Raw genomic sequence first — 22,719 nt, forward strand, 5'->3', positions numbered from 1 at the left:
TAATGCGGGGTGTAGGCACGCGGGGGGTAAAGAGAGAGGTCGTTGGTAGAATCCCTTCCGCCACAGCTCCGGACCACCACCTCCTCCCAGGCCTTCAAAACGGACCTCAAAGTTCTCCTCCTCCAAAGACACCTCCAAAAGTAATCCATGCCCTCTGTATTATCTGAAGGAAGACCTCCCTTTACTGAAAATTCTATTCTCCATGACTATGGAAGTGCCTTCCCAGTGTGTTCTTGTGGTTGGAGTGTTTAACATTCACTGCTGTATTATCCTTGTACTTGTGTTTGGTACCTTTTTGTAACTTGCACACACCACCTTCCCTTGTAACACACAGTTTGCTACCTCTCACATTTTGTTTACCTTTGATACTTGCACAAGGGCCACCATTGCCTATGTTGGGCCCGATTCACAGAATGAACTTAAGACTCAATCCTAAACTGACTACTGTTTTGGTATTCACAGAATGAACGTACTCATTTCGGTATTCACAGAAGTTAGGACTCCTAACTTTACTACTACTAAATTGAGAAAAATCCTAATTTTAAGACTTTCGGTATTCACAGAAGCCATTTAGGAGTCCTAAAGTTAGGAGTCCTAACTTCTGTGAATACCGAAATGAGTAAGTTCATTCTGTGAATACCAAAAGTAGTAAGTGCAATCTGTGTATACCAAAACAGTAGTAAGTTTAGGATTGAGTCTTAAATTCATTCTGTGAAATGGGCCCGTTATGTTTATTCTTGGGCCTGAGTGTCCAGCATATTTTGCAGTATCATACCTCTATTTGTACTTTGTTTTCTCTTATAACCTGCACACTTGTCACTTTTTCCTCATGGCACCTTTGCTACCTCATGTATTTTGTTTGCTCACAAGTGTCACTTTTACCTCATGTAACTTAACGTCTGCTTTTGTAATTTGTTCACGTTTAATGTTCTCCTCGTGTAACAGTTCTGTTCCTATTGTGAAGCGCTCTGACGCCTTCAGGTAAAGTCCGCGCTATATAAAAACGTATAAATAAATAAAAAATAAACCTTTGCCTCATGTAATGTAAGGTTTTATTTTGTAACATATGCTGACTTGTAATTGTCTCCTCTTGTAACGCTACTGTTCCTCTTGTGAAGCGCTCTGACACCTTCGGGTAAAGTCCGCGCTATAGAAAAACGCACAAATAAATAAATAAATACAGTGGTGGGTGGAGTTGTTACCTGCTGTGTATAATTCATTCAACCCGGACTCTCTTGTCCTCGAGAACTGTTATCTATTCTGGAGGTGGGGGCTGTTGTTGAGCTTTAATGGCATGCTTGGAATGTGGGAGTATTCTGGTGCGTTCCGGGAATGAAGCGCCTGGTGACGCACACGTCCATTGTGTGAGGTGGGCGCTGTAAACACTCCACGCTGCTTCTCTAAGGGCCAAAGCTCCCTGATCAGCTCCGGGGAGTCTGTTGGGCAACACCGGGGCGGGTCCCTGGGGAAGGGGGGGGGGGGCTGCCAGTAATTAGCAGACAATCTCTGAAAGTGCACTCAATTAACAAGCGTCCCGTGATTAGGTGCCCGCACACACACACACGTTCTTTAAGGCTGCTTATCTAATTCCCCTGCCCAGCAGGGCGGCGCCAAGGTAATAAGTGAATTAAAGTGGGCGGAGTTACCCCCTCCCCGCACATCCGCGGGCTCTGGGCGCAGAGGCCTGATTGCACCAGTTAGGAATTTCCCCATTAACCCAGGGCCCCCACCCTCCCCACTGAGCGGAATCTGTGCCCCTCTGGGAGGCCCGAGGGGGGCCATGGAGCTTTGAGATACACAGCAGGGGGCTGGGGGCAAACAGGCTGCAGGGGCGACCGGGCATTGTGTGTGGGGTGGGAGGGGGGGATTTTGTGTGACTGCCATCTATTGTTTTATTTGACCTTTTCATCTATCTCGTCTGTACCTGTGACGTGTAAGTATGTACATTTCCTCGTGTAACATACTTTTTTTGTGTGCATATTTATATAGCGGGAACTCGACCCGAAGGAATTGGAGCGCTTTACATGAGCACCGGTTACGTGGTTACGTTACTCAAGGACAAGTCCATTTTTTGTTGTTGTTGATTAAGTGATGTGCCCAAAATCACAGGATTTGGACGCGACCCCGAGGATCGAACCCTGGTTTCCTGCACCAGTCGGCCGCTCTGGCCGTTAGACCACACCCCCTGGTTCTATTGTGAAGCGTTCTGACACCTTTGGGTAAAGTCCGCGCTATATAAAATTGCATTAAATAAAATAAATACATGTGGAGATTCAGGCAGGCCAGGGCCTCCGAGTCAGAAACATGCCGGGCATGTGACTGACTCCTCCCTAGCCCACCGGCCTTTCAAGGGCAATGGCCTGTGGAAGCCTGGCATGTGACTGACTCCTCCCTAGCCCCCCTGCCTTTCAAGGGCAATAGCCTGTGGAAGCCTGGCATGTGACTGACTCCTCCCTAGCCCACCGGCCTTCAAGGGCAATAGCCTGTGGAAGCGACTGACTCCTCCCTAGCCCGCCCGCCTTTCAAGGACACTAGCCTGTGGAAGCCTGGCATGTGACTGACTCCTCCCTAGTCCACCGGCCTTTCAAGGGCATTAGCCTGTGGAAGCCTGGCATGTGACTGACTCCTCCCTAGCCCACCGGCCTTTCAAGGACACTAGCCTGTGGAAGCCTGGCATGTGACTGACTCCTCCCTAGCCCACCGGCCTTTCAAGGACACTAGCCTGTGGAAGCGACTGACTCCTCCCTAGCCCGCCCGCCTTTCAAGGACACTAGCCTGTGGAAGCGTGGCATGTGACTGACTCCTCCCTAGCCCACCGGCCTTTCAAGGACACTAGCCTGTGGAAGCCAGGCATGTGACTGACTCCTTCCTAGCCCACCGGCCTTTCAAGGACACTAGCCTGTGAAAGCGACTGACTCCTCCCTAGCCTGCCCGCCTTTCAAGAACACTAGCCTGTGGAAGCCTGGCATGTGACTGACTCCTCCCTAGCCCACCGGCCTTTCAAGGGCAATAGGCTGTGAAAGCCTGGCATGTGACTGACTCCTCCCTAGCCCCACCGGCCTTTCAAGGGCAATAGCCTGTGAAAGCCTGGCATGTGACTGACTCCTCCCTAGCCCCCCTGCCTTTCAAGGGCAATCGGCTGTGGAAGCCTGGCATGTGACTGACTCCTCCCTAGCCCACCGGCCTTCAAGGGCAATAGCCTGTGGAAGCGACTGACTCCTCCCTAGCCCGCCCGCCTTTCAAGAACACTAGCCTGTGGAAGCCTGGCATGTGACTGACTCCTCCCTAGCCCGCCCGCCTTTCATGGACACTAGCCTGTGGAAGCGACTGACTCCTCCCTAGCCCGCCCGCCTTTCAAGAACACTAGCCTGTGGAAGCCTGGCATGTGACTGACTCCTCCCTAGCCCGCCGGCCTTTCATGGACACTAGCCTGTGGAAGCCTGGCATGTGACTGACTCCTCCCTAGCCCCCCTGCCTTTCAAGGACACTAGCCTGTGGAAGCCTGGCATGTGACTGACCTCCCTAGCCCACCGGCCCTCAAGGGCAATAGCCTGTGGAAGTGACTGACTCCTCCCTAGCCCGCCCGCCTTTCAAGAACACTAGCCTGTGGAAGCCTGGCATGTGACTGACTCCTCCCTAGCCCGCCGGCCTTTCATGGACACTAGCCTGTGGAAGCCTGGCATGTGACTGACTCCTCCCTAGCCCCACCGGCCTTTCAAGGACACTAGCCTGTGGAAGCGACTGACTCCTCCCTAGCCCGCCCGCCTTTCAAGGACACTAGCCTGTGGAAGCCTGGCATGTGACTGACTCCTCCCTAGCCCGCCGGCCTTTCATGGACACTAGCCTGTGGAAGCCTGGCATGTGACTGACTCCTCCCTAGCCCCACCGGCCTTTCAAGGACACTAGCCTGTGGAAGCCTGGCATGTGACTGACTCTTTCCTAGTAAACAAGAAAAGAGCGTTCTACGGTTTACAAAAAGACCACAAAAGGAGCAAAAGAACTAACCTCACTTAGGTTAGTTAGGAAAGCCCTCAAGCGCCAACCTGGTGGCTTCATCATTGGGCCCCACTAAGAGGCAGAGTTCCTCTTTAGTGGCTTCGACGCCAGGTCTACTGCGGAGCGGGTTTTTTGTGACTTCAGGCGTGCAATGAGAATAAATAAAATTAAATGGTGGTGAGGGATTAAAAAATGTCTTCAGTGTATCCAAAAAATATTTATTAAATGATCACTAGGACATAAGTAAAAACATTAGTGTAGGAAATTAGTCCACAATTGGTTGTGTGGTTATTTCCAAGATTATCTACTGTCAGTCAACATGTTTCTGCCTTGAAACGGTGTAATTTTACCAGGCATTCATCAGGACTATAGAAGTGTATTAAACCCTGGCGGTATGAGCGCGCTAAGGCCCACCCTAACCTAGGGACGTGAATAGTGAAAAAAAGTGTGACAAAAAAGTGCAAGAAGGAAGAGGGATCTCCTCCTAGTTACTCCTGGTTTAGGAGGCTTACCAAATTTGGTTTCTGCACCTTTAAAAAGAAAACGACATAGACATACACATAGGACAGGACAAACAATTAGTAGTTGGTCCTATTCACATAGGTAAATCCATGGTGCTCCATACGATGTGGGTGGACAGTGGGCGGCGCTTTAACAGTATGTTTAACACCAACCTCTGTCCCTGGGCACATAAACACTAATTCTAAAGGAGTGTCGTGGCTACCAGTAAACTAGTAAAGTGCGGTGGGTTAAAAAGGAAGCGCGTGTTCTTCGTCAGGATCAATTGACCAAAGGTCTGGAATCCTGTGTTCAGAGTGATTAAAATAAAATGTCTCACTTGTTAGGTGTATTCAGGGTACACCATGGGTCTCGGGAGGGGGGTGGTAGCGTAATTGGCACACCCTTCATAGGGAAAAAAAAAGACATAACAGGGTTAGAAATAGGCAGAATATTACTTATCTTAGCGATGTTGCCGCCAGGATCAAATTCACCCAAGGCTGGTTGTCTACTTACGCCCTCAACGCCAGGCACCCTCAGTATACCTGCTGCACCCTCGACCGGACCCCGATAGACAGTAACTAGGAGGAGATCCCTCTTCCTTCTTGCACTTTTTTGTCACATTTTTTTTCACTATTCACGTCCCTAGGTTAGGGTGGGCCTTAGCGCGCTCATACCGCCAGGGTTTAGTACACTTCTATAGTCCTGATGAATGCCTGGTAAAATTACACCGTTTCAAGGCAGAAACATGTTGACTGACAGTAGATAATCTTGGAATTAACCACACAACCAATTGTGGACTAATTTCCTACATTAATGTTTTTACTTATGTCCTAGTGATCATTTAATAAATATTTTTTGGATACACTGAAGACATTTTTTAATCCCTCACCACCATTTAATTTTTTATTTATTCTGACTGCACACCTGAACCAGGTTGGTGAGTGAGGACTTTCCTAACTAACCTAAGTGAGGCTAGTTCTTTTGCTCCTTTTGTGGTCTTTTTGTAAACCATAGAACACTCTGTTCTTGTTTAATAGACATAACCGGGGAATAAGAGTGTCCCATAACTCTCCCTGTCTCTCTCCTTGTTGTTATTTGACTCCTTCCTAGCCCACCGGCCTTTCAAGGGCACTAGCCTGTGGAAGCGACTGACTCCTCCCTAGCCCGCCCGCCTTTCAAGGACACTAGCCTGTGGAAGCCTGGCATGTGACTGACTCCTTCCTAGCCCACCGGCCTTTCAAGGGCACTAGCCTGTGGAAGCGACTGACTCCTCCCTAGCCCGCCCGCCTTTCAAGGACACTAGCCTGTGGAAGCCTGGCATGTGACTGACTCCTCCCTAGCCCACCGGCCTTTCAAGGACACTAGCCTGTGGAAGCCAGGCATGTGACTGACTCCTTCCTAGCCCACCGGCCTTTCAAGGACACTAGCCTGTGGAAGCGACTGACTCCTCCCTAGCCCGCCCGCCTTTCAAGGACACTAGCCTGTGAAAGCCTGGCATGTGACTGACTCCTCCCTAGCCCACCGGCCTTTTAAGGACACTAGCCTGTGGAAGCGACTGACTCCTCCCTAGCCCGCCCGCCTTTCAAGGACACTAGCCTGTGGAAGCCTGGCATGTGACCGACTCCTTCCTAGCCCCACCGGCCTTTCAAGGGCAATAGGCTGTGGAAGCCTGGCATGTGACTGACTCCTCCCTAGCCCGCCCGCCTTTCAAGGACACTAGCCTGTGGAAGCCAGGCATGTGACTGACTCCTCCCTAGCCCACCGGCCTTTCAAGGGCACTAGCCTGTGGAAGCGACTGACTCCTCCCTAGCCCGCCCGCCTTTCAAGGACACTAGCCTGTGGAAGCCAGGCATGTGACTGACTCCTCCCTAGCCCCACCGGCCTTTCAAGGACTCTAGCCTGTGGAAGCCTGGCATGTGACTGACTCCTTCTTAGCCTCACCGGCCTGACACAACTGGCTCTGCCCTGGCCCTACCTTTATGTACCTGCCAGCCTCCTGTGTGCCTAGAAGCCAGCTCGTGTTACCCAAGGGCTGTCAGATACTGTGCATTAAGGCCAGCCTGAGCCGGAAGTGTTCCAGATGTTCGGAACCACTGGCTGGCGTTGAGACCTCAGTCAGGGAGGGCCAGGCTCGTGCCCTCTCACCCAGTTCTCCCCTTCTGGCCGTGTGTGTTTTTTACAAACCCGTTTTGTGATGTTTCCTCCCGGACCTCGGGCGGCCCTCGTGAGCGGGCATTAATGCCAGCTGGAATGCGGGGGAAGGGGGGGCTGCATGAGAATGGCTGTAACTAGACCCGGAGGAATGCCTGGAATCCCATTCATGGGGCTTTGAGGCGCTTCAGCTGACGCCCCTCCTCTCAGGGTGGAGGGGAGGGGAGCGGGAGGGGGGAGGGGGGGTCACAAGCCCTTTATGCAACCGCACCAACTGCGCAGATGCAGAGACACTGGCACTGCGGGCAGAAGAGCGCCCCCTCCCCCAGCAGGGCTCTAATGTGTACCCACATCCATGCCCCTGGTACGCACATACCGTTCTCAGCTCTGCCTAAGGTTGGGGTGTCTGGAGAGGGGGGGGCAACCAACGGCGGGGCTTCCTAGGGCCACTATCAGGGCCTACTCTCGGACAAGACATGAGGCGGCCTGGCTGTGGTGGCAACCTACCAGGCGCCTCGAAACGGGGGCTCTGCACCCCCATGCACGCACGATCCCCTGTGAGCCAGGCCTGGGTGCTGTCTCCTCGTTGACCTACTGGGCACCTTCAAGTTGGGAGAGGATGTGTCCTAACAACCAGAGTTGCCGACTGTGGAACTGGGGAGACGGGTTCGAGTCTTGGCGTCAGCTCAACATCCTGTGATTCTGGGCAACTTTATTTATTTATGTAACTCCTGAACATTCTGGAGTGACGGAGGCACTGTTTACATGCCAAACCATTCAAATAGCACGTACCATACGACATCACATGCGACTTTACATAACCAAACACAGAACGTGACATGAGTAACACACACTATATAAACTAACACATAACATATTTAGCAATTAACAACATACAACACAACGTGTAGCGTGTAACATTACTGAACATGAGACATGACCTAGCATGTAGTATAACCCATAGACCAAATTACAATGTAACATATATAGTAACATTAGCTGACCAATCGCATCGGCGAAAGAACATGTCATATAAAATGATTAGCACATAGTATAAAATACACGAGGCAGTTAAGTATAGGGCAGGTCCAAGTAGGCATGCGCACAGACAAGCCCCCTACGCACACGTAGCGCACGCTCCTCCTATTGGATACACAATGGATAACAATGGGTGCTGGTAGAATCTTTAGGTTGTACTTAGCTTTCATGAAATTCGAGGAAAGGTGATTGCTGGAGGGTGAAGGCGATTCAGAAAAGGGGGGTGGTGATGAACAGAGTATCTGAATTAAACAGAACACTCATACCCAGTCCAAAGATCAGGGCTTGATCCATCACCGTTATTCAGCTCACTGCACCATCCCAGCTCAGAACCTGGCTACATGCAAATTAGTCTGTTCCTGTCCCAGTGCATGATGGGAACAGGGCAAACCAAACTACCAAGCCAATTCTTATACTGGGAAGGAAACAAGCTTCCGGGGACCGGTTTCTGGCATTTCAGCCGTCGTCGGCCCGGCTTGCTTGAATCCTGATGGTGCAGTGAGCAAGGGACTCATGTCTGAGTATACCCTTCCACGCGTAAGGTGGACAAAAACGATTCAGAAAAGGGGGTGGTGATGAACAGAGTGTCTGAATTAAGCAGACCACTCTTACCCAGTCCAAAGATCAGGGCTTGATCCATCACCGTTTTTTTAGCTCACTGCACCATCCCAGCTCAGAACCTGGCTACATGCAAATTAGTCTGTTCCTGTCCCAGTGCATGATGGGAACAGGGCAAACCAAACTACCAAGCCAATTCTTATACTGGGAAGGAAACAAGCTTCCGGGGACCGGTTTCTGGCATTTCAGCCGTCGTCGGCCCGGCTTGCTTGAATCCTGATGGTGCAGTGAGCAAGGGACTCATGTCTGAGTATACCCTGCCACACCTATAGTGGCCAAAAACGATTCAGAAAAGGGAAGCTTGTTTCATTCCCAGTATAAGAATTGGCTTGGTAGTCTGGTCTGCCCTGTTCCCATGATGCACTGGGCCAGGGACAGACTAATTTGCATGTAGCCAGTTTCTGAGCTGGGATGGTGCAGTGAGCTAAAAAACGGTGATGGATCAAGCCCTGATCTGTTGACTGGGTATGAGTGTTCTGTTTAATTCAGATACTCTGTCCATCACCACCCCCTTTTCTGAATCGTTTTGTCCACCGTAAGCGTGGAAGGGTATACTCAGATGTGAGTCCCTTGCTCATTGCACCATCAGGATTCAAGCAAGCTGGGCCGAAGATGGCTGTAATGCCAGAAACCGGTCCCCAGAAGCTTGTTTCCTTCCCAGTATAAGAATTGGCTTGGTAGTTTGGTCTGCCCTGTTCCCATGATGCACTGGGCCAGGGACAGACTAATTTGCATGTAGCCAGGTTCTGAGCTGGGATGGTGCAGTGAGCTAAAAAAAGGTGATGGATCAAGCCCTGATCTGTTGACTGGGTATGAGTGTTCTGTTTAATTCAGATACTCTGTCCATCACCTCCCCCTTTTCTGAATCGTTTTGTCCACCATAAGCGTGGAAGGGTATACCCAGATGTGAGTCCCTTGCTCATTGCACCATCAGGATTCAAGCAAGCCGAGCCGAAGACGGCTGTAATGCCAGAAACTGGTCCCCGGAAGCTTATTTCCTTCCCAGTATAAGAATTGGCTTGGTAGTTTGGTCTGCCCTGTTCCCATGATGCACTGGGCCAGGGACAGACTAATTTGCATGTAGCCAGGTTCTGAGCTGGGATGCTGCAGTGAACTAAAAAACAGTGATGGATCAAGCCCTGATCTGTTGACTGGGTATGAGTGTTCTGTTTAATTCAGATACTCTGTCCATCACCACCCCCTTTTCTGAATCGGAGGGTGAAGGCAGCCTCACTCACACCCAGTTCTGCAGGACATGGGGCCTGTTCTGTGGGGCCCGCTGCTCCTCAGGGGACATCACCCTGCAGACCAGGTAGTGAATCAGTCACAAACATGCAATGAATTTACTAATAATGATTAGGGCAGGGGTGGGTGTAAAATTCTGCTCCACCAGCAGAGTTCGCTGAGTTTTGTCTACTACGCGCTGCGCAAGTATTGCAGAGTTCAGGCAAAACTAGGCTAAGCGACGCGTGGCAGAATTTTTTCTTCAGTGCGGCTCCCCAATGTTAAGTTGGCGCGTGAGAATTTGCATCCCCTGGCGTGATTTTCGGGCGTTAGAATGTTCAACTCAGGCGGCCACGGCAGGTCGCAACTGTTCGCGTTGAGAAAGCTGCCGCTCGACTTTAAATTCTACTTGAGCGGTAGAAAAAAGCAGCGCCCTCTGATGCACTGCTTGGTGCCGTTAGAGCTGATTTTAAAGCGCGGAACAAGTTCCTGGTACTAAAACTCAGCGCAAGCATAGCAACATGCCGAATTCCGCCTGCTCGTGAAACTTTCAGGGAATCTCGCAGAGTTTTTGTGTAACTCCGCAGACTTCCACGGAGTAAAACTCCGCGAACTTCCGCCCACCCCTAACATTGATGTTGCTCAGTTTGTTCATCAACTGCTTTTTTTATATTTTACGTTGGTGGGCGTTTACATAATGGGTTTATATTATATGTGTAGTTTATGTATGGTGTAAAATTATTTGCATAAAGTGTAGCAGTACTGTACAGTGATGAATATACTGCTATAGTAGGTATACAATAGGGGTCTCTCAGTTTGAAAGTGCTGCTTGCAATGCATACTGGCGGGGTGATGGCGGTGCTGCTAAATTGTAATTACAGGTAACCGGGTGTAGCTAAATGTCGCTCTGCTTGACAGTCACTTGTAAAGTGAGGCTCAACAAATACTTTTCACAGTGCGGGAAGTATGTGTGCCACCTCTTTCCCTTTAGAAATGTGTGAGCAACCTTTATGACTGTTTCTTTCAACAGGTTTACTTCCACAGGTTGCATGTACAAAATATATCCACCTGCTGCATTCCTTAAGAGTCTGCATGAAAAATTGGGCCTTGAAGGAAACTTTTGCCTACTTTTTCTCTCTTGTTTATTTTGAATATGTCCGCGATTCCCTTCTGCAAACCCCTTCTGTACATATACTACTTTCAATCTCATGCCTTTCTGTCTTAAGCTCCTTTTTGAAACCATAACCAGTTGCTTCTCACAAAGCGCCTCTGATGATCACACCTAAATCACTAATTATAACAAGGAAACTGGAGCCAATGCATAAAATGGTTTTCTTAGCATGCAAGACTAACTATGGGGACCAATGCACTGATTACTAACTTTGAGCTCACGGGTAGCATGCTACTCGCCATAAGAGCTTCAAGGCCTCGTCAGGCATAGCAAGTACCTTATAAATACAATTTTTATTCAATTTCAGTGGGTACTGGTGAGGGCCAGTGGGTTTGTGCAATTCAGTTGCTGCAGCATTTTCAACATCGGGTGTTAATGCATTTGGCACATAAATTGCCACATAAGTTGAACATTTCCAGATTTTACAAAGATGGCATTTCTAGCTCTAACCGGTGATTATACTACTTGTACAGAATATGCTACATAATTTAGTTTTTTTGCCACATAATTTACATAAACTTCCCGCATATTTCCAGACAATGATATAGTAAAGGCAGTAAAGCTCTGCAACCAGGTTTGTGCCAATATGATAATAAAACATTTATTTCATAGGAACATTTAAATATTTTCCATTATTCACAGTTTCCTGTGAAATATCAGATTTTATGCCACTGTATTTTATGCAATAGTAGCACCTTAACATATATGTTGCCAATTTGTTAAGATGAAGACTCCACACGATGAGTTGAGAAAAGGGAGTTTATTATAACCAGATCCTTCAGTGCCATTCACTGGAGTGAGCACACCAACATTCTAATGTGAGCTTCACCCCAACATTCTAAGGTAGGCTATACCAACAAGGGGAAAGGGAGGGGGGCGGGGGGGTACAGGAAGGAAAGGAATGCGCCAAGTTACAACAATATAAATGCTACATAAATAAATATCTGTGTCTTTATACACATACACGTACATGTATATGCACATACACAGACACAAACACACACATTTGAAATGTCTCAATTCCAAGCTGCACACAGCCTTATTTGATCATTTTACTGGTCACTTAAGTGATCCTATTAATTATCTGCAGATTATAAATACAGTCCCAGACGTATTGATGAAAAAAACATATTTCATATTTGACTTATTTTGTATTTCATTGGTTACGTTATACAAATCATTAGTACAAATCACCTTATATTGATCAGAATCTAAAGCAGTACCTGAACACATTCAAATGATAACACTGGCACCACCAGAAAATCCCTCCACTTCTCTATATTGTAATAAATATGGGGATTAATGAAAGCACAGTCAATCCTCTTGACAGAAACAGTTTCACAAAATCTCAGGTCCCAATGAATCAATTTATAATTTATAAGCATTAAGATAATACAAAATGGGACTAGGCAAAATACAAAATAGTGACAACTAGTGTTAAAGAGGATGAAGTGTCGACGTTTCGGTCTCCAGTTGGCAACTGTGTTCGTGAGACCATCCTCAGGGCTTAGTGCTGTGGAGAAATAAATCCTGTAAGTAGTAACATAAATATACTAATAAATCAAGAGTAATCAAATCAATACATCCAGACAGTTTATGCATCGCCTGCCCACAATAAAAGCACATAAACGTGACAAAACCACTACCAAATATCAAACCGAGTGCCAATTAAACCCTAATAAAAAAACACCTTGTAGTGCCATATAACAAATCCAAGACAAAACACACTGTGAAGCACCCAGTGTCAGATCTGTGGCCCAATATCTGCAGTCTTTTTTGATCAATACTTTGCTTCCACATAGGTCGACTCCACGCCAGATGCCAAATATAATATATAAATCAAGCTGGAAAATAAGGAACACAACCTTCAATAAATACTAAAACACTATTCCTAATGTGAGTTAACCATCACCACAGGAGTATAACCGCATCTTAGTTAGTTTGTTTGGGTCATATTATCTACAAAATAAATGAAATAACATATAAAACAGCTAATCTTTATGTCTCTACATTAGAAAGTCCTATATAATAATAAGCCATGTGTTTATAATGTGAAAAAATGGCTAAGATATATTGACAACGTCCTAATGATCTGGCATGGCTCTACAAGTGAACTAACGGAATGTCATGTGTGGCTTAACACACAGGATAGTAATCTACAATATACTATTGAATATAACAGTTACTCATTGCATTTCCTGGACTTGAGTTTCTCCTAGAGTATATCATGTGAATGAAAAGAGTGAAACTAGTTTTAGAAGAGTGAAACGTGAATTTGGACAACTGCTTATGGATAGTTTTTGTGTGGATTCCTCCTATTGTTGTTGCTTTGAATGATTTGAAGATTAGAAAGTTGTTCACTTTGGTTTATGATTTAACAACTAATACTGCTGGTGTACTAACAAAATAAAGGAAGAAATGGTTACCATGCGAGCTATGGTTATAAAGAACAGGCTTGCTTTAGATACGCTTCTCGCAATGGAAGGTGGAGTGTGCAATGTTTTAAAAGTGCCATAAAAGGTGTTGGATGGAATGCTTGAATTAACCTCAGCCACTGGCAATTAGTCGGAGCTGCCTCCCAATCAGTCGTTTCGTGCCCTCCACTCCACTTCAGTTTGGACCTAGCATATGCAAATCATTCTTGAACCTGCCCCATAGTGAACAGTCCAGCCTCAACTACCAAGCCAGGTTCTTCATGAACTGGAACAAAAGTGACCCAGCACTGGTTTCAACCTTACTGGGGCTCATCAGCCAGGTATTTCTTGGTTTCAGTGGCACTGTGAGTATAGGGGACATGTCTGGGCATATCCGTCACACTTAGGGCATCAAAAACAAGGCGATGGATGGAATACGTGAATTAATCTCAGTTATAGGAATAGCTCGGGCTCAGCCCAATACATTTTTTTTCTAACCATACCAACTCAGTTTGGACTCAGCCATATGCAAATCAGTCTTGACCCTGCAATATATAGGTAATATTACTGATATTTCTTATATAAGTAATATTACTGATATTTCTTATAAGGCAGAGGTTCTTGAGGACATTTCTGTGTGGGAAACGGTTGGGTCATGGTTCAGTGTGATTAGTAATGGAATTACAAAGGTTGGTGAATAGTTTGGTGATGTGGTTAGACGTATGATGCATACATTACTAACACCAACCATTATTATTATTATTTTTTTTATTGCGTACAACTGGCCTAACATTTGTTTAATTTCCTAGAGGAAATATGTTTTCAGAAATGGGTTACATTGTGGATGTAAGGAAGAAGACATACCAACAGCCAGAACGATGACCATATTGAAATGGTCAACTTTAAAGCTAGGGTGTATGATGAGTTGAAAGCATTGCAGTAGTAAGACAAAAGAAAAAAAGACTGAAAAATACAGTATTTTAAGTAGCGTGGTTTGCGATGATTTATAGAGTCAGATGGTGGTGCTGTGAAAGTGTATTTAAAATTAACAAATACAGAGTGTTTACTTAACATGAAGAGGCCCTAAATCTTATAATGAACTGTATTTATCACACCAATGCTTTCTAAACCTCATATGCCCTTCCATTTATTGTATGTTGCACATTTTAAAATGAACATGGTATTTCATGTTTCTGTCTGTGCAGCTAAAGTTAAAATGTGTCTTTCAGCAATTTGAAAAATGCTATTATTTCAAATAATTGTGTGGACTTATTTTTGTAGTGTCTTTAAAATGTATTCTTCTTCTTGTTCCTGATGTCATGGAGGATGGAGCAGAGCTCGACTGTAACTTTAAAAGGCCACTTCCTCTGGCTGGAGGAAGATGTGCATGTAATATCAAATGTGCCTTTGTTTTCTCTAGTATAGTACAATACAGGATTAAGTTTTGCATTCTTAACAAGTTGTCGCCATGTCAGACTTTTATTTGACTTTATGCTCAGAGGGGCAGATTTACAAGCCCCTTGCGTCTCTTTTACGCCACCGTTGGGTCACTGTTGTGACTCAGCGGCGGCGAATAAGATGCGCCATGGTGCGGGCTATTTACAACGTGACGCATCTGGGAGAAGCGTCACGTTGTAAAGCCCTGCGCCAGAAGTAGATGTTCCTGCGCGAGGGGGGCGTTCCGGCGCAGGAACGCCTCCTAAAAGTGGCTGAGTGAAATCTACAAGATTTCACTCACTCACTTTTGAGCCCATGCTGCGTCAAAACCCAGCGCCTGCTTGAAGCAGGCGTAAAGATTAACGCAGCATTGTACAGATAGGGCCCCCCAGAGCATTGCTGCAGCTGCGTCGCGCTTGCGACGCAACTCCAGCAATGCGCCACCTTTACAGCACAGATGCATCACGCATCTGTGCTGTTTTTGCCCCATGGTGTGCCGCACAATAACTGGCGCATCCCTGCTGATATGCAGGGATGCGCCAGTTATTGTAAATCTGCCCTAGAGTATTTTTAAAAAATATATATTTTTATTCGTTTTTGTCTGTTAGCACATTGCAACCGTTTCAAGCACAAACATATAGTTGAGCACTGTATCTTATCATCTGAGACATTTTCTACTATTACAAAGCCACAAGTATACATTTTTATTACCTTGGAGAGCGAACTTTTCACAGTTATTCTTGGGTCCTCAGTCTTCTTCTGAGTCCAGACTGTTGTCATCTCGGTCTGATGGCGACTCTAAAATATTTCCCCTGTATTCATTCCACGCCCCCCAAATTTTCGTCCATTTTCTTGGGCAACCCTTGCTACTGAATACCGCCCTTCCCGCTATCATGGCTGCGTCCATGTCCTTACTCCATGCTGTTAGAGTAGGTCTTTCTGCTCTTCCCCTCCTTTGTGCTATATTTTTCTTGGCCACCATCATGCCCATTGTAACTCAACTTTGCCCTGAACGTGTAAGGTCATTTGGTTCCCATATGCTTAACAAGCAACGCCTGGGCTCAGGTAACAGCCAGAACCCTCTGATTGCGACATAGTTCTTAACACTTGTGTCCAGTAGTCTGCTATTTTGGGACAATCCCATATGGTGTTAATAGGTTCCTTCCTCCCCGCACCATCTTAAGCAGTAGGGATGATCTATTCTTCCTGTTTTATGTAGGGTGTGTCTTGTGTGGTAGGAGCGGTGTAGGAAGCATAATTGTACCAATCTGAGGCGTGAGGGAATGGCCACCTCTTTTGGGGATGCTAGTGCTTCCTGCCACTCTGAGTCATCAGATATCAATGGAATGTACAGAGTTCCCCAAAAGGAAGGGTGGTAGACTAAGGAAGTGACTCTCTCTCTAAAAGTTGTTTGGTCATGCAACAGGGAATAAGGTAATCCCTTAACGGAATTAAGGATGCCTCACACAATTAAAAGGCTGGACGGCTATTGCCATCCTACCTGATGATTGTCTTGTATCATCATTGGCCTCCTGCTCCAGCGACAGGCTGGCGGTGCAATGCCTGCCGGGTAGCACAGGGTGCTACTCTTTGGTGGAGTTCTTTTATTCCTGGCCAATGGATGCGTGTGTGTGAGGAACTCTGAGTCATCACTCTCACCAATATCATGAGACCACGTCTCCCGTAGGGTTCCCATCGGGTCAGGCAGATTATTCACCAGTTTACGGTAGGATATGGAGGTCGCCTTCTTTGGCATGTAGTCCGTTAAACATCTTTCCTCTAGAGGGGGAGTCTCTGGGACTTCTGAGCCAGGTGGAAGTGCTGTCATTAGGGCATGTCGTATCTGTGTGTACCTAAACATTTCAGAGGGGGCTAAGTCATATTGCTGCCGTAGCATATTAAAGGATATCACTTCCCCTTTTTGCCACATGTCTCCGACCGTGGAGATCCCGATATCATCCCAGCGATCGAAACCTTTGCTATGCCTGAGTTTCCCTAGCCGCTTTGTGTCCCACAGTGGAGTAAGCTGAGTTAGTATCCCTTGCCATCCTAACTTTGCCTGAGCCATGTGCCACAGTCCAAGGGTATGGCGCAGTGGTCCAAACTTTGTCAGTGACAATTTTTTATCGTAGATGGGAGCCAACATATCTGCCATGCCTAACTGTTCTCTGTCTGCCTTCAGTGCAGGTTCAGATTGTGGAAGATGTACCCATTGATTCATTACTTTTAACTGTGCTGCCCAGTAATAATGTTGTATATCTGGAAGCGCTATCCCTCCATCGTACCAACCACGCACCAGCTTGGCTTGTGCTATACGTGCCGGCTTATTGCCACATAACGGATTGGATACTTGCGCCGCAATGGCTTTGAAGTCCGGGACTGCACTGGGTAAGGTGTGTTTTCCAGAATATACAAAAAACGAGGCAAAGCCATCATTTTAACGAGCGCTGCCTTTCCCAGTAAGGTTAGTGGTAGCGTTTCCCAGTGTCGTACGTCTCGCTTGAGACGCTCTAGAGGTGGCTGTAGATTCATATTATGAAACTCGCCTGCATCGACTGTGATGTGGACCCCAAGTATTTGAACGTACTTCCTGCAGTTCTCTGCGGGCAGTTGTCTGGAAGACGTGGAGGCGGGCTGTATAGCACGTACATGGTGGATTTATTTTAGACCAATTGAGGGTGTATCCGGATGCCCTTCCATAAGCCGTGCAGACATCTAAAAGGCTGATTATAGAATGCCTAGGGGAGGTGAAGTACAGCAGGATGTCGTCTGCGTAAAGGGAGATTTTATCCTCCCATGTATCAGTCCATTTGAGCCCGCGTATCGTTAGTTCCCAACGGATCCAGGCCGCCAGGGGTTCTAGAACCAGAGCGAATAATAGCGGCGAGAATGGGCATCCTTGGTGTGTGCCTCTTGCCATGGGTAAGTCATCAGAGATGTGGCCATTAGCGGTAACATGTGCCATTGGTTTAGTGTAGAGTAATTGAATCCATGCACAGAACTTAGGACCAAACCCTAAATGGCGCAGCACCGCGAAGAGAAAGGGCCAGTGGACCATATCGAATGCCGTATGTGCATCTAGTGAAAGTACCACTGCCGGCTCCAGCACGTATTCTGCATGAGCAAGTACCCTGTGTAATCTTCTTAGATTAAGTGCTGTATTCCTACCGGGCATAAAGCCCGATTTGTCCTGATGTATGAGCTTCGACAGGTGTGGCATAAGTCTCATCGCCAGCAGTTTGGCAAGGATTTTGGCCTCTGCATTTATGAGGGAAATAGGTCGGTATGAGGTGCATTGGTCTGGAGGCTTCCCAGGTTTTAAAATACCTATTATGGTGGCCGTGCATTGGTCTGGCGGGAGTTCTCCTGCTTTTAAACTTTCAGCGAACATATGCAGCAGGTGCGGCGTGAGGGAGTCAGCCATCTTTTTATATTACTCGATTGGTATGCCATTTGGCCCTACCGCCTTGCCCGACTGCAACGCCCTAATGGCTGCTTGCACCTCATCCTCCGTGAGGTCACGTTCCAGTTCTTGCGCCTCTTCAGGGGTCAATTTGGGCATGGCGAGGTCTCTTAGATAAGTCATCGCCTCCTCCTCAGATATTGCCGAGTCTGAGGAGTATACTGTCTGGAAATGTTGCACCAGCAGGTGAACTATTGTGTGTGGTTCTGTTGTGGGTTGCCCTCCCCCTGTGTTAAGCTGCGCTATCCATCTGTCCCTTTTCCCCCGTTTGTCCAGCCATGCCAGCAGCTTCCCTGTCTTGCACCAATGTCATATATTTTGTGTCGCGTGTTTGCTAGTTGCTGTCTGGTCCGTTCCATAAGGTGTTCCTTGTCACGTCTCTGCGTGAGGTGTAAGTCATGGGCCGTGTCTGGGGTTGGGTCTCCAGTGTGTCGGGCTTCCACAATAGTTAATTCTGACTCCAGAGTTTGTAATTCTAGCTGCCCCTCCCGCTTACGAGTTATTGAGGAGGCTATTGCTTGCCCTCTGAGGACTGTCTTATATGCCTCCCATAGAGTGACATAGGAGGTCACAGATCCTGCATTATCCAGAAAATAGTGTTTCGTTACCTTCTGTAGTTCTCTCCTAATCTTGTGGTTTTGGAGATATCCAGGGCGTATCGGATGAACCCGGCGCCTTTTCTGTTGATGGTGTGTATAGTTAAGTAGCAGTGGGGAATGGTCAGAGATGCCCTGAGGCCTGATCTCTATATTGTTTATATTTTTAAGGCTGCCCAATCAGCCCAGGAAATAATCTATTCTAGTAAGGCTGTTATTGACACTAGAATAATATCTGCGGGGTGGTATTTTCTCCAAACATCTATCAGTCCCATTGCATCTAAGAAGCTCCCCAGGCGTGAAACTCCTGATACACCTGCTCTCAGAGGGAATCTGTCTATTGAGTCGTCGACAACAGAGTTAAAGTCCCCGCCAACGAGTAGTTCCCCCTCCGGCAGTCCAAGCAAGAACACACTTAGTTCCGGGAAGGCCACTGTGTGTAACGCCGGAGGTATGTATACTGAAACAATATTTAGGTGTCTCCTCTTCCACTTCGTATACATGGCAGCGAATCTCCCTGCACCATCAGATTTAACTTCTTTTATTATTAGAGGAAACTGTTTTTTTATTAATATTCCAACCCCCTTTGGAATTTGATGTAAAGTCGGAGGGAGCCACCATTTTATAGCCCCATCTGTCCATTGCTTTGCTAGATGTGCCTGTAAGATGTGTCTCTTGCAGTAATACCACTGCTGGGCCTACTCTTTTTATGCATTGTAGAACCAGGCCTCGCTTAATTTTATCGCCCAGCCCGCGCACATTCCATGTGAGCACGGAGAGGGACTGTATTGTGGTGCCGGAGGCCCTCTGTGAGTTAGTCTGCGATTCGTCTCCCATTGTTACATTGAGAAGATCCAGTGATGTTAGTGATTTGCCCCATGTTTGAGCTTATTTGGGTTTCTGTGCGTGCTAATACTGTACAGCCATATTCATGTTTGAACATAACATATTCATATACCAAAAAACTTGAACTGATTCCTGGCCCCCGACGCCCCTCCCTGCCTTGCGGACCCAAAACTGCCCGCCACCCCAACTTAGCAGAGTGCTTAGAACCCCAACCCTGAAACTTTGCTTGCGTGTTTGTACGGGAGTGTGAAGTCCAAGGAAGACCTATCCTTCCCCAAGTCCCAGAGTCCTGAGCTATCAATAGTTCTGTTGCCATCAGCAGATCGAGGTGAGCTTGAACTGAAATCTGAGCAACACCCCTTATGTAAACCAAAGATGTACTTCCCTCATTTGTCACTCTCCCGAGTCTTTATCGCGTTGGACAGCCTCTGTCTCCTCTTGTTCCGCGTCCTCCGAATCGCCTTCTGGTCCTGGTCGCCGTCGTCGTCTTTGCACTCGTCTGGACCCCTCCGCCGGCCGCCATCCCTCGAACCAGTCATGCGCCTCTTCCGGTGAATCAAAAAAAACAAGTTTTGCCATCTGCCACCATATGAAGCCTTGCCGGAAAGAGCATAGAGCAGAGGTCTTCAAACTTTTTGATGCCGAGACCCCCTTGTAAAACCTTTTTAGGCGTAAGAACCCCCTTCCGACAAAAGTTTCTAGAAACTGGAACTCCTCATCATCAACTTTTGACAACCATAAATGCGCCTGTTAGACCTCATCACATCCATCCATCATTCATCCACCCACACTTTCCCACATCCATCCATCCTTTCATCCTTACATCCATCCTTCCATCCATACATCCATCCTTCAACCATCCACCCTTTCATCCTTCCATTCGTACATCCATCCTTTACCCATCCACCCTTCCATCCATCCACCCATCATTCATCCACTCACCTTTTCACACATCCATCCATCATTCATCCATGCAACCTTTTATCCATCCATACATCCATCCACCCTTTCATCCATCCATCCATCCTTCATCCGTCCACCCTTTCATCCTTCCATCCATCCACTCTTTCATCCATTCATCCACCCTTTCATCCATACATCTATCCTTCATCCATCCACCCTTTCATCCTTCCATCCATACATCCATTCTTCATCCATCCACCCTTTCATCCTTCCATCCATACATCTATCCTTTACCCATCCACCCTTCCATCCATCCACCCATCATTCATCCACCCACCTTTTCACACATCCATCCATCATTCATCCATGCAACCTTTTATCCATCCATACATCCATCCACCCTTTCATCCTCCCATCCATAAATCCATCTTTCCTCCATCCACCCTTTCATCCATACATCCATCCACCCACCCTTTCCTCCATCCACCCATCATTCACCCCTCACCTTTTCACACATCCATCCATGCATCATTCATCCATACATCCATCCTTCATCCACCCTTTCATCCTTCCATCCATCCATCCTTTAGCCGTCCACCCTTTCAACCATCCACCCATCATTCATCCCCCCACCTTTTCACACATCCATCCATACAACTTTTTATCCATCCATACATCCACCCACCCTTTCATGCATCCATCCATCCTTTATCCGTCCACCCTTTCATCTTTCCATCCATCCACCCTTTCATCCTTCCATCCATCCACCCTTTCATCCATCCATCCATCCACCCTTTCATCCATCCACTCATCATTCATCCACCCACCTTTTCACATATCCATCCATCCTTCATCCTTACATCCATCCATCCATCCATCATTCATCCACCCACCTTTTCTGTGACTCTCTCATGGGGGGTAGGGGGGGGGTCAGTATCTTTGTGTCTTCTTCCTTCTTTCCCACTCATGGGAGGGCATCTCTGTGACTCCCTGCTGGGGACGGGAGGGGGGGACGTGTCACGGGACCCACAGCTCCAGGCGCGCAACATCCATTATTCTCAAAGGGCTACACTCTAGCCTGCTCCCCCACCCACTTTCCCCCCTCCCCCAGCTCGTGTGTGTGAGCCCGGCTGAAACCGTTTCAGGGACACACACACAGCCATGCCCGAGTACTTGACAGGTCTTTAAAAGACCTTCTACTTGTTAATGAGCCTTTGATGTTTTTCATACCTCGGTCTGAATTAGGCCTCCGCCGGGAGCACCCTCGATCAGCCCAACGCCAGGAATTGCATGCCCCTGACAGAATCTGGGACCCCCTTCCAAGGACTCCACAACCCCCCTGGGGGTCGCGCCCCACAGATTGAAGACCTCTGGCATAGAGTATGGTATTTCACGGGGACCTCAGCGTCTTTTTAACCTCCAGGAAACTTCTGCAACGCACTGCAACCGTTGCTGTGTAATCCGGAAAAAAGGAGATCACTGAGTTTTGCACACGGATAGGCGGTGCTACCCGGGTCGTCTGAAGGATAGGGTCTCTATCCCGGAAATTGAATATTAGGGCCAGCACCGGTCGTGGGGTGGCTCCAAGTCTGGGTTTGCCTCCTGGTACTCTGTGCGCTCTTTCCACAGAGAAAAAGGTCGATAGTCCTTTAGGTTGCAGTCGGCCCTTTATGAGTTCTTCTATATAGAGGTCCATAGCAGGTCCCCCTTCACTCTCCGGAAGGCCCGTGATTCGGACGTTGTTGCGGCGAGAACGGCCCTCCTGCTTGTCCAGCTTAGCTGCCATTCTTCTCTTATCGGTCTCCAGTTGTGCCACCTTCTTTTTCACCAGTTTAGTGTCTGTAGTAAGCGAAGTCGTCACTTGTTCAACTTCGGATACTCTTGCGGTCATTTTTTGAAAGTCTGCTCTCAGGAATGTGACGTCTGTGGACATCGTCCCGACCGTAGTCTGCACTTGGTGTAGGGCAGCCATTACATCTTCTAGCGTGACCTTGGGGTCATTGTCTGCCTCCGGGTCTTTAGCTCCCGCTCCTCTGCGTTCCGGCAGCGGGGGGAAGTCTTTAGTATAAGCAAATTTATCCAATTTGCTTTGCTGGGCCGCGCGGGCTCCCTTGCCGCTCATTGTTCCCCTGGTCTCTTTTCCCGTTGTCGCCCGGTCCTCCCAGGAATGATGCGGGGGGAAGGGCTCAGGTGGTTCCGCCTGGCGGTTTTGTGGTATCTTTCTTGTTATGCGAGTGGGGGCACTTTTTTTCAGCGAGTTATTCTTGGTCACCCATGGGGGTGGGGTCGCTATGTGGGGTCTTCAGTATCGTATCACCGGTGTCTCATGTGTCCCAACGTGTGCTCTTGTCCCGTGTGTTT

The sequence above is a fragment of the Lissotriton vulgaris genome, chromosome 9 (genome assembly GCF_964263255.1).
Source record: "Lissotriton vulgaris chromosome 9, aLisVul1.2, whole genome shotgun sequence".
Lineage (NCBI taxonomy): Eukaryota > Metazoa > Chordata > Amphibia > Caudata > Salamandridae > Lissotriton > Lissotriton vulgaris.